The sequence below is a fragment of the Pollicipes pollicipes genome, unplaced genomic scaffold, assembly GCF_011947565.3.
Source record: "Pollicipes pollicipes isolate AB1234 unplaced genomic scaffold, Ppol_2.1 Scaffold_4881;HRSCAF=5763_pilon_pilon_pilon, whole genome shotgun sequence".
NCBI lineage: Eukaryota > Metazoa > Arthropoda > Thecostraca > Pollicipedomorpha > Pollicipedidae > Pollicipes > Pollicipes pollicipes.
This window is the reverse complement of record NW_023596576.1, coordinates 4,419,057-4,431,556: the sequence shown is the minus strand read 5'-3', so window position 1 is coordinate 4,431,556 and position 12,500 is coordinate 4,419,057. Positions and strand designations below refer to the sequence as shown.

The following is a 12,500-nucleotide window of genomic DNA, read 5'->3' as shown; positions in this document are numbered from 1 at the left end:
CCCCGTGTCGTCCGCTCCCGTCCTAAATAGCGATCTGCAGCAGCGAGCTTTGGGCGTGCTTTCGCCGCTCACAAGATATCAGACGATGATGAAATTCCGCCCTCCAGCTTCGGCAGTCATGTCCGGAGGGAGTCGGCGTCGCCCGCTCCAGCGGCGTGTAGACGCCGGCGGCCCGGCACCCGCGGGACCTAAGATGGCGGCGCGCGGCGTCCACTCAGTCTCCACTGACCCGCAATGTGGAGCTGAAGAGGCTGGCCATCTGCAGGCGGACGCGGCGCGGCAGCGGCAGCCGGCCGGCCGCCTCCTCCGCCGCCAGCGCGTCCTTGATGCGCAGCCGGCAGAGCAGCTGCAGAGGCGCCACGCGGCGTCCGATCCACGCCACGTGCACCACAGGGCCCGTGGCCACGAACAGGCGCCGGTCGTTGTGGCCCCAGGTCAGCGCCGTAACGCCGCACTAGGGGCGGCAGAGGCGGCGTCAGCGGTGCGTGGCACTGCGGTGGCAGCGGCCAGGGCGGCGCAGCACAGGACACGAGGGAGCGCGCGGTGTGGTGGGAAACAGCGACATAAAAATAAGAAAGTGGCTTGAAGATTATGCTGGAGGATCCTTTTTAGATGACAAGCTTTGGTTTTATGACTCATTTTAGGCTAATGAATTGGAACTAAGCCTCTGGTCTGGAAAAACAAGCTTTGGCTGCAAGCTACCGTGTGAATCAACTAACGCAATACAGTGCGGTGTTCACTATTCTCTTGTTGGATTAATGTGACCGTCATGTCAACAACAGAGCTAGTCTGACGTGGCCTATGCAGCTACATGAAAGCGATCCTCTGCGGAAGAGGTGGTCTCACACGGGCTATGTGGCAAAATACCACCAGTCGAGGACAGCAGCGGGTGTCTAGTGTGGGCCACGTGTCCACGCAATGTCAGCGGTAGTGACAACAATCTGCCAGAGTCGGCCTGATGGAGAATATAACTGTCAGCGGTCGTGTTAGGCCGGACCCCTGAGGCTGGACACCAGAGGTGGTCGCTGTCGCTGTCTCGGGGTCTGTCAGACGTTCGTCAGCTCCTATCTGGGGCAGCGGCAGTAGGTTGACGGTCGTCGACGTCGCTGTCGGGGTCTGCTAGACGTTCGTCAGCTCTTGTCTGGGGCGGCGGTAGGTCGATGGCCGTTATTGTGATGACTAATGAAGATAAATTAGTTCTTGTCATCAACGGATTAAACAATGTCGGAGTTGGAATCGGCAATATAAACGCTTAAATATTCAAGTTATCTTATAGGATAATACTTTAAGCAAATCTTCATCTATTCAGCAGCTGTTTATCATCTGGGATATTTCCAGGCATTTTCAAAAATGCCGTAATTAGACCCATCTTTAAAAGCGGGGGACTCTCAATTTATAAATAATTACACACCTGTCAGTATTTTGCCGTTTGTGTCCAAATTCTCAAAAAACTTATATACAATTAACTTATCTTTCATCAACGCCAAAATCGCCTAATTCACCAAGTTACTTCGGATTTCAGAAGAACAAAAGTGCCTACATGCCAATTTTTCTTCTCCAGGAGGCCATCACTTAGGTTTTTGAAAACGGAGAACATGTGCCAGGTTTGTATTCATATTTGAAAAAAACATTTAACACTGTTAACATAAACCTTCTTCCACGTAAACTTCGGTGTTGTAGCTTATTGGGTGGTTATAGCAGGCTGTCATGAGCTGACTTTGGCTGGGACCACTTTAAGCCTTCTCATGTATGGTTTGTCCTTACCTGTTGCATAACACAACCCCTGCCGTATCTGCACCACCTCTTCGTCTGATTCTTTATGTTTGTTTCCTCTTCCTAGCTGGGAGTGCCGCGACTTGATTTTATGTTTTCTGGTGTTAACGTAAGGTTTATTGCGTTGCTGGGATGGAGGAAGGGGCACCCCTGGTTACCTGTTCGTGCGCAACCTATAAAAAAGCTGTCGCTGTCGGGGTCCGCTAGACGTTCGTTAACTCCTATCTGGGGCAGCGGTAGGTCGATGGTCGTCGCTGCCGTTGTTGGTGTCCGCTAGACTTTCGTTAACTCCGATGTGGGGCAGCGGTAGGTCGATGGTCGTCACTGTCGTTGTCGGGGTCCGCTAGACTTTCGTCAGCTCCTATGCGGGGCAGCGGTGGGTCGATGGTCGTCACTGTCGCTGTCGGGGTCCGCTAGACGTTCATCAGCTGCGATGTAGGGTGACGGTAGGTCGATGGTGGTCACTGTCGTTGTCGGGGTCCGCTAGACTTTCGTTAACTCCTATGCGGGGCAGCGGTGGGTCGATGGTCGTCACTGTCGCTGTCGGGGTCCGCTAGACGTTCATCAGCTGCGATGTAGGGTGACGGTAGGTCGATGGTCGTCACTGTCGTTGTCGGGGTCCGCTAGACGTTCATCAGCTGCGATGTAGGGTGACGGTGGGTCGATGGTCGTCACTGTCGTTGTCGGGGTCCGCTAGACGTTCATCAGCTGCGATGTAGGGTGACGGTAGGTCGATGGTCGTCACTGTCGTTGTCGGGGTCCGCTAGACGTTCATCAGCTGCGATGTAGGGTGACGGTAGGTCGATGGTCGTCACTGTCGTTGTCGGGGTCCGCTAGACTTTCGTTAACTCCTATGCGGGCAGCGGTGGGTCGATGGTCGTCACTGTCGCTGTCGGGGTCCGCTAGACTTTCGTCAGCTCCTATGCGGGGCAGCGGTGGGTCGATGGTCGTCACTGTCGTTGTCGGGGTCCGCTAGACGTTCATCAGCTGCGATGTAGGGTGACGGTAGGTCGATGGTCGTCACTGTCGTTGTCGGGGTCCGCTAGACTTTCGTTAACTCCTATGCGGGCAGCGGTGGGTCGATGGTCGTCACTGTCGCTGTCGGGGTCCGCTAGACGTTCATCAGCTGCGATGTAGGGTGACGGTAGGTCGATGGTCGTCACTGTCACCGTCGGGATCCACCAGCCGTTCGTCAGCTGCGATGTAGGGTGACGGTAGGTCGATGGTCGTCACTGTCGCTGTCGGGGTCCACCAGCCGTTCGTCAGCTGCGATGTAGGGTGACGGTAGGTCGATGGTCGTCACTGTCGCTGTCGGGGTCCGCTAGACGTTCATCAGCTGCGATGTAGGGTGACGGTAGGTCGATGGTCGTCACTGTCACCGTCGGGATCCACCAGCCGTTCCGGTACCAGCCGTTCGTCAGCTGCGATGTAGGGTGACGGTAGGTCGATGGTCGTCACTGTCGCTGTCGGGGTCCACCAGCCGTTCGTCAGCTCCTATCTGGGACGGCGGTAGGTCGATGGTCGTCAGTCTGCCCTGACTGGGATCCGAGTCGGTTGTGGTCTCCGTGCTCCCCGCTGGACCTGACTCGCGACTACACTGTGCACCGCCTACCGTCAATTGTGTTTGATGATGCTTGTCGCCGGTTCAGGTGCCATGTTGAAACAAATGGGTCCCAACTGAGCAAATATAAACCACGGTCATCTTTCTCTTTGTTGATAATGGAGTGGAAATTGGGCGAAGAGATATCCGTTAAAACATAGCTGCTCTTAAAAAGCACGCTACATTTTCGCACGGAATGAAACTACTCGACGGTCCGGAATCCTTAAGATTATGAAGAGCACAGGACAACGTTTGTGGACGTGATGGAATTTACCAAGGCAGCTGAACGGTGCATCTGGTAATTCGCGTAACACGTTTGGCCATGGAGCCCTGCTGATTATGTCAGACCAACTGTCAGAAAATGCATCATTTTAACAGCACGGTGACACTTTTATCCAGTTTGGGACCGCTCTCTTCGCCGAAACCACACTCATTTACAGCGCTTGCGTATACACGACACCCGTTGCTTCCCATCAGCATCCGCAATAACAAACATACAATTGTAAACAACTCTTAACGGCACCATAAATAACGAACTCCAGAACAGTGGGTACCATGAGCAATTCACCGACCATTCCGTCTAAACATGATGTCGCAACCAGACAACGAAGCAGCCGTAAACTGATAGAGCGGCATCATGACGGACGGTTAGCTGGTACGAGGCGTCTAAATGAGCCTTCCTCATTTTTTGTTTTGCTTTGCTTTAATTTTAACGGTTTGGTAATTGGTGACCAGTACCATGCCCTTGACAGTCTGATATTCAAAGCCGCTAGCACGACACTGTCACGCTACTAAAAAAAATACCACTGTATTTGGTCACGCAAGCGAATCAGGTAGCAACAATGAACGCGGTCAGATGCCCATAACGCAATTGTGGGGCAATGCGCTGTTCTTCGGCATGCGAGAAGCGACTTAATGGGTAAGGCAATCCCGCTTGAACAAAATTACGTTAAGTACGCCATCGTAATCAGTTGAGCGAGTAATCAAGTATATTCTTTTGGTCATAGTGTAACGTTACTTCCAGTTTTTTTTTTAGCCTGACGTAGAATTACAGCAGAAACAGGAATCAATGTTGTGTATTGTGATGTTGTGTATTGTGATGTTGTGTATTGTGATGTTGTGTATTGTGATGTGTGTATTGTGATGTTGTGTATTGTGATGTTGTGTATTGTGATGTTGTGTATTGTGATGTTGTGTATTGTGATGTTGTGTATTGTGATGTTGTGTATTGTGATGTGTGTATTTGATGTTGTGTATTGTGATGTGTGTATTGTGATGTGTGTATTGGATGTTGTATTTGTGATGTTGTGTTTGTGATGTTGTGTATTGTGAATGTTGTGTATTGTGATGTGTAGCCATTAAGTGTACTGTAATGCCGTATGATAAAGAGCGGCGACTCTGAGCCTCTACAATGGATTACTCACAGCGTCGTAGGGTAGTCTGCTGGTGTAACGCAGCTCGCCCTGGCCCCGTGTAGAAGTGCACCATGTTGGTGTGCACGCCCGGCATGCTGTCGGCGCCGATTGCTGTGGCCTGCCACGGCCAGCAGCTCGCCGCTGTTGCACCACTCCATCTTGACCCCCGAGGAGGCCTGCGGGGCGAGAGGCGAGACTGGCGGCTCTCCGTCTAACACACCGGCCGGCAGGACGCCGAGCGACCGAGCACCTGACACCCAGCTCACGGGGCGCGCCTCGAGCACGCACGGGATCGGCGCCGAGCGACCGAGCACCTGACACCCAGCTCACGGGGCGCGCCTCGAGCACCCACCGGATCGGCGCCAAGCGACCGAGCACCTGACACCCAGCTCACGGTGCGCGCCTCGCGCACGCACGGGATCGGCGCCGAGCGCGTCGGATTAGGCGGAGGGTGGTCCCGGGCGCGTGATGTGCGGGCTGTGGATGGGCGTCTCTCGGTATGTCCAGGCGCCACCGGTCGAGCACGGTGTCGCCTTCCCTATGATCTCGGCGAGGAGCTTTCGGTACGACCATTATGAGCGACGGTGACGCAAGTGCGGTGTTTCTGGCGCGACAGGCGCGGGCTCTGACGTCACGCATCCGTCGCATCCCGGGTGCCTCGGTCACGTGTGTCGACAGGAACCGCACGCCGGTCTGTTCGCTTTGGTCCCGATTGTCGATTGAAATCGATGTCCTCAAGCTGATCCAAGAACTGATGGATTGACGGCATCAGTAAGTGGTTAAAGACCACAACTGCGGCTCCGGGAATCCGAACGCCCCCTTTCACGCCTGTCAGACAGCACAGATGACGAAACGCACCAGATAGCCATCGGCGTCTCAAAGAACACGCGAGTAGCGGAGCGGGAGGGGGCAGCGTAGGAACGACAAAGTTGTGCCCACTTCACCTGGTATAGTCGAAGGCGAAGGGGCGGGGAGGGTCGGGACCATTGCCAAACCCGACTTCAGACGTCACTAGGCTTCGGCAACTGGATTAGTCTCATCGGCTGTTTGCCTAGTACGCGGTCATTCGGAGATTAATGTAAATGATCAAAGCGATGCGTTCAGAACTGAATGAGCTGGGTTGAGCCTCCCAAAGACACGTGATTAGTTTTCTCCTTTACAACTCAGCGTTGCGTGAAAATTTTTGCTGTGAGCGATGGAAATAGCTATCTTATGGTAGTTATTTTCGAAGCGAACGATACCATCGCGTTAAAAATGAAATATCTTATCTAACGGTTGTGGTGGTAGCAAACAAGTTTGGAACTAGCTGTCGGCGTTGAGGAAATATTTGACTTCATGCAAAATTATTCACGTGACGGTCGTCAGTGACGTCACATTTACACCGTACTTCATAAAAATAAAAATAACCTATAATAGAAAGGATGTGAAGGATTACAGGTTATATGATACATAAAATGCGGCTAACGTGAAATGTGCAAGCTTTTCTTGCGCAACAGCTTTAGTAAACCATAGTTAAATCATCATCAGTCGACAAATGAAAAAATCAGAGAATGACATATCACACCAATGACAGCGAAGTATCAAGAATGTATGCACCCAAACGAAGGCTGTAGTCTCCTGTTCAGCTAACACGCGCCCAGGTGACTGGTTCGATACTCGGGGGTCAGTCGGAGCAATTTGACCCCCTGCTATCTCCATAACTAAAAGAGTGAGAGACACCAAAGCCACAGAGTAATTTGGCTAGGACATTACTCGCTTGTGACAAATCTGGGGTTCATTAGTCATGGCCTCTGTGTCAAATAAGGTCAAATATAGTCGAAATCCATATTGTTGTCCAAAGTGTCGCCGGACCTTCTAATGCAACCGCCTTGAACCTAGATACCTGTTCTAGGCAAAGGTCAGGTAGTGTTTGTTTTAGGTTGGTGACCTTGTTAGGCCCTTAGAAGGTCAATGGGACTAAAAACCTACGAGATTGTTCTGGTTTTTAAATTGAATAAACGTCAAGGATTACGTTAGGCGGTACGTGCGTCGAATAAGATATTAATCTAGGTCAATTTAGGATGGATACCTATTATGACCTTCCAGAAGTCTAAGGAAGACGTCTGTCGCGGTCTTCGTGATCAAGAAATTCGAAAAAAACAAAAACTACCACAAATAGCAAACTCCCCAGCCGAAAAAAAGAACTGGTGTCGCTCTCGGTCTGACTTTCATACCCGGTCCGTGATCAATGCACCTTTTCGTAATCCTAAATTCAAATGTCTAGCTGTCTAAAAAAGTATCTCAGAGATGTATGGTTTCCTTTAACACCCCGCTGTTGCATCAGGCTGGACGATTCCCGAGAATTGTCTTTGCCTCCGTCGAGCTTGGCCCAATACTCATCAGCTCTTCCTAAAAAGTCAGCACTCGGCGTTTGGTGCACTCGCTCTGCAAAGAGCCAGTTGTTTTCATCGGTGCCACCTATACCCATTTAAACATTTGTGTTGCCGTCATAACTGTATTACGCAATCGGTCTTCCGTATTTTTAAAAACAAAGAAATTAATCCAATCCTTTTGAATGGATGGGTTTCTGGGATCAGAGCTGACGCTAAAAAGTGTTTTTTGGATAAGCCCCGAGCCCCACCATCCGATCGCACAATTCCAGGCCAACGGCAAAATTTGGTGACGACAGTTTAACGTGACGTAATACTCGGCACTGTCTGTCGTGTCCTCTGACGTCACCAGACTTTTAGGGTGGCCGCTGCCACCGGCCACAAGCCATACTTGTCTAGGCCAAATGCCAAGCGCCTAAAGCAGCTCTTACCCACGCTGCCGCCGTTGGGTGGATCGGAAGGCAAGCACTCTAGCCAACTGTGCCATCGGGACGGACCATTTGTAAACCATTTGTGGCACGTCCTACACGTAGTCCTGAACACACAGGATCGGATTAACGACTGTCGGGCAAGCGCTCCGCCTTACTTTATTGCTGTACACCTTTCCTATTTTATCGAACATAAATCGTGGAGTTCACCTCCACATACCCACAAAGGCATTTGGTTCAACACACTTTCCTTATAATCACTCGGACCAAACCTTTTTGCGAAACCGCAGTGGTTATGAACTGGCTGTCCGCTCGCCACAGCTCGCTCGACTCTGCATACACAGCAGGGCCACGGCGCGGCTTCGCATACGAAGGGCCACGAGCCGACCCGCCAAAATAGTTCAGAACAGAACTGCCGTGCAATGCCGGTCGATGGTCCGCGGGTGGACTGCAGGGCGGCCGGCGCCAGCGCAGACAATCAGCCGTCCAATCCACAGCGGGACGGCTGGCGCGATTGCCATGTTCGGCGCCTGCCCGGGAGCCCTCATCGCCGATCCAGCGCCCGCGCTCGGCCTCCGAGGAGGTGTCGGCGGCGGCCGAACGTCGGCAGCGTGCGCCCGCAGTCGGACGCAGCCCTCAGGGCGGCGAGGCTTTGGCCGAAGACTTTAACACGGCACCATCTGGGAGTTTTTCGCGAAACGTGACCGCATAGACTGGGGACGACTTGGCTCCACCTCTGGACGGAAGTTATGGATGTGACCTTTATCAAGATTACGGTGTAATCTTCTTTGCCCGGAGATAATCTCACAAACGTCGTCTCGAGACTTGGCTTGAGCAACGTTACTTTGGTTATGCATGTTGGGAGTTAACTCTGTAGTCGTTGCAGTGAACACTGATGCCCGCCGGCAAGTTGTCTCTCATCGTTCCGCGAGGAGCGGATCGTCGCTTCGGGCAGCAACAGTAACAGCAACACTTCCCGCTTCGCCGCCTCTGCTTCAGGCAGCTCAGCACAGTATCGTGCACTGGGTGTTACGGCGTTAGAGGTTGAATAGACGGGATGTTCGCATTATTTGCACTATGTTTGTGATGTTTGATGTTCATGGCGAATAACCTTCTAACATTTTACTGGGCATGGGTGAGTCATACCCTTCTTCCTCGCCGCCTGTGTTCGGGCAGTCCAAAGTGTACTTCCGTGCATCGGGTGTTAGAATGTGGCAGCCGAGATGATTTCTCATTTCGACATATTTTTAGTGACAGCGCCTGCACATATTCAAAATATGCTCTGGATTCACGCGTCTTGATTTTTAAACGTAATTTTCCTTTCGGTGAATAAAACATAATGCATTTGGCTTGTATTCACATTTCAACACGTAGCACATCCATTGAAAAAAAACATTACACAAGAAACAGCTGTTTGCTGTTTCTTGTGTAATGTTTTTGCCATCTTAAATATCAATAGTTCTGTGTAAGCTTTAAATGGATTGGGTCTGTCAAAAAATACTTTTGAGTTCAACATGAAGAGGGTTGCGGCATGCTTTCACAATTCATATGGTATCTTTATTTTTTATCTGGTTGTTATCTTTATGCCATCAAAGTTCTGCTAGCTTTAGCCTTAAACTGCATGATAAGAAGTCTATGGTAAAACTTGATAAGCACCATTATTGGTACTTGCTTTCTATCATGTCAGCAGTATCTTTCTGTCATTGCATTGTCAAAACTTTCAAAGTGATTGCAACGTTTTCATGCTGAATGACAATTGAAGATTATGGTACTGCGTCTTGCACCACAGTTTCCACTTGAAAGCCAGGTTCACATAGTGATAGCCTCAATATGACCGCGTGTTAGTCCACAGGCTTACGACCGAAAAAGGCGCAAAGGTGGCAGCATATCGAACGGACCCTATATGCACCATAACCAGAGCATGCCACGCAATGGCATGACACTGCCACCTCCAAATCATTATGGCTTTCTTAACGGGTGGCCAACTGACCGCCAAATACAAGCCACACAGGCACAACATCCACGACGCAAGCTATGTATTGGCCATGTTATCCGACGCTCTTTCGGCCGAGTCGCCGGAACGACACAGAGGAAGAACCGTATGGATCTCTTACCTGTTCGAATAACGATTGGCGTGATGTCGTCGTAACTGGTCATCAGGTTGATGAGACCGTTCTCGAAGCTGACGGCCAGAACCAGCTGCCTCCCTGGAACAACAAATAAACTCAGTATTTTGTCAGCATGCAAAAAGTGCAAGCAACAATTTGCTCCACTAGTAGCACTGGTGCTACTCCATATAACTCATTGCTCGTTTATGTATTGACATCGCTTTTCCGACAAACGCTCGTGGCCGGGTTTAAATAGTCAACCGTTCTTTTTGACTGATAGCGGGGAGTAAAGCCAAGAAAATTATACTTATGGAGATAAGATGTTTCTCGCAGCTGGACTGAACAGCTTACATCCCTTGCACTCTACTAAAGGTCCAACGTCCATAAATCACGTTCATCAAAAACCTTATAAATGTGAAGCTTTTCATTTACATGCCTACATCCCTGTGTCTATCCTTTCTTTCGCCAGCCATTCTATTACGTCACGTTGTCGCCCAAAATCGTCAGGATCACCACGCCTCGGCACAACTATCCTCATCAATCACGCCAGCGCCAGACAGCCCCGTTCCAGATCTCGTCAGCGCATGCTCGCCCACTCCTCTGCCTCCTCCTCGAACGACAGCCGTCCGCCGGCGGCGCGACCGCCGCGGCCGAGGAACGGTCGCGTCCCTGGCGGACCAGGGTCCCTCGCGCACATCGCTCGGTCGGTTATCGGCCAGGACCGCCGCGGCCGAGGGGCGGTGGCGTCCCTGGCGGACCAGGGTCCCTCGCGCACATCGCTCGGTCGGTTATCAGCCGGGACCGCCGCGGCCGAGGAGCGGTCGCGTCCCTGGCGGACCAGGGTCCCTCGCGCCACATCGCTCGGTCGGTTATCGGCCGGGACCGCCGCGGCCGAGGAGCGGTCGCGTCCCAGGCGGACCAGGGTCCCTCGCGCACATCGCTCGGTCGGTTATCGGCCGGCGGAGCGACCGTCGCGGCCGAGGAGCAGTCGCGTCCCCCGGTGGACCAGGGTCCCTCGCGCACATCGCTCGGTCGGTTATCGGCCGGGACCGCCGCGGCCGAGTAGCGGTCGCGTCCCCGGTGGACCAGGGTCCCTCGCGCACATCGCTCGGTCGGATATCGGTCGAGACCGCCGCGGCCGAGTAGCGGGTCGCGTCCCCGGTGGACCAGGGTTCCTCGCGCACATCGCTCGGTCGGTTATCGGCCGGCGGCGCGACCGCCGCGACCGAGGAGCGGTTGCGTCCCCGGCGGACCAGAGTCCCTCGCGCACATCGCTCGGTCGGTTATCGGCGGGGACCGCCGCGGCCAGAGGACCGGTCGCGTCCCTGGCGGACCAGGGTCCCTCGCGCACATCGCTCGGTCGGTTATCGGCCGGCGGTCCGCCACGGCGCGGCGCGGCGCTTTAGATGCGGCCGAGGCGCGTGTCTCACGAGCCGCTAAAATAGGGACGCGACGGCTGTGGAACGGCATCAGGGTGGCACATCAGGGCCTGGCGTCGGCCAGGCTCCTCCCCGGGTGGACACCAGGCCCCGGCGCGCGCTGACATCGCCCGGCCGCGGGACAAATCCGCCGCTGGCGGACCGGCACCGGCTGCCCGAGGCCTACAAAAGCCGGTTAATCCCTGGAGATGGCCCGGGAAGAATACGAATCGCTGGGAAACGGAGATATTTGAAATGATTTGAGGCTATCAGACGCTATAAAGAACCCGTCCACTTGCGGTAGCGGAAGCTGAATGCGCATCAGTAGGACGCCTTGAGCGGGCCGGGCGAACAATGTGATAACGGACGACGTGACGGTATGATAACGGGGTACGGGGTGCGAAGTGACGGTATGATAACGGGGTACGGGGTGCGAAGTGACGGTATGATAACGGAGTACGGGGTGCGAAGTGACGGTATGATAACGGGGTACGGGGTGGCGAAGTGACGGTATGATAACGGGGTACGGGGTGCGAAGTGACGGTATGAATAACGGGGTACGGGGTGCGAAGTGACGGTATGATAACGGGGTACGGGGTGCGAAGTGAGAGCGGTCAATGTGGACGGTACGTCCGTCTACACCGCGCAGTTCTCTTCGCGTTTCGATCTGCACCAGTTGCCAGGATCAGATGCGGATCTGTGTACACGTCCCCAACGAGGGCGGCTCCCTGGTCTGCGTTCGAGAGTGGGCCGCTGGCTCCACGCATCGACCGATGGTTTCGCTGGCATGATTGCCGTTCGTTCAACAGCAAACATGCATCGGTCTTGTGTCGGCGGCAGCTGCGTATCATCTAGATCGGGATCTGGGTTTCCACTAGCGCTGCGCAGCTTTTCGCAATAGGGCCATTTTATGTATTCCACCCGTTATCAAATGGAAAGTCAAGAGTTTGTTCAGCTCACAACGTTGCAGATTATCCTAGCAAGGCACATTGCAATGTGACGGAAAGCGAATACGCATGCATAGGCGCGAACAAAACGTTCATTTTGATGCAACTACAAGGACTTTTGTGCGGCGAACAACATCTTGTCATGGTAATAATATTCTGTCCAGCACTTGTTTCTCATGAAGACTAAATATGCTCGATTTTGAAACCGTGTTCGTCTGACGTTCCTTGGTTAAGTCATTTCACTGCTTCGCTGTGACTGCTACACACATTGCAACAACTCTGTAGGGGTTGCGTAAAGGACAAGGCTGCAGAAGAGCGCTGAATAAATGACGGCATTTGTGCCCTCTTGCGTTCTGTTCATGGTGTGTGGTCTGTGTGGTGGGGGGGGGGGGGGGGGGAGGACCAAGTTCACGCTTTGTTACCACCATGCAACCATTGCTCT

At 53.0% G+C, this 12,500-nt stretch overlaps 1 protein-coding gene across 1 annotated transcript in view; it reads right to left on the bottom strand.

Moving 5' to 3' along the window:
• LOC119101821 (tubby-related protein 4) overlaps nucleotides 1-12,500 on the bottom strand; it is a 66,549-nt gene that overhangs the window by 12,801 nt on the left and 41,248 nt on the right. The window lies entirely within an intron of this gene.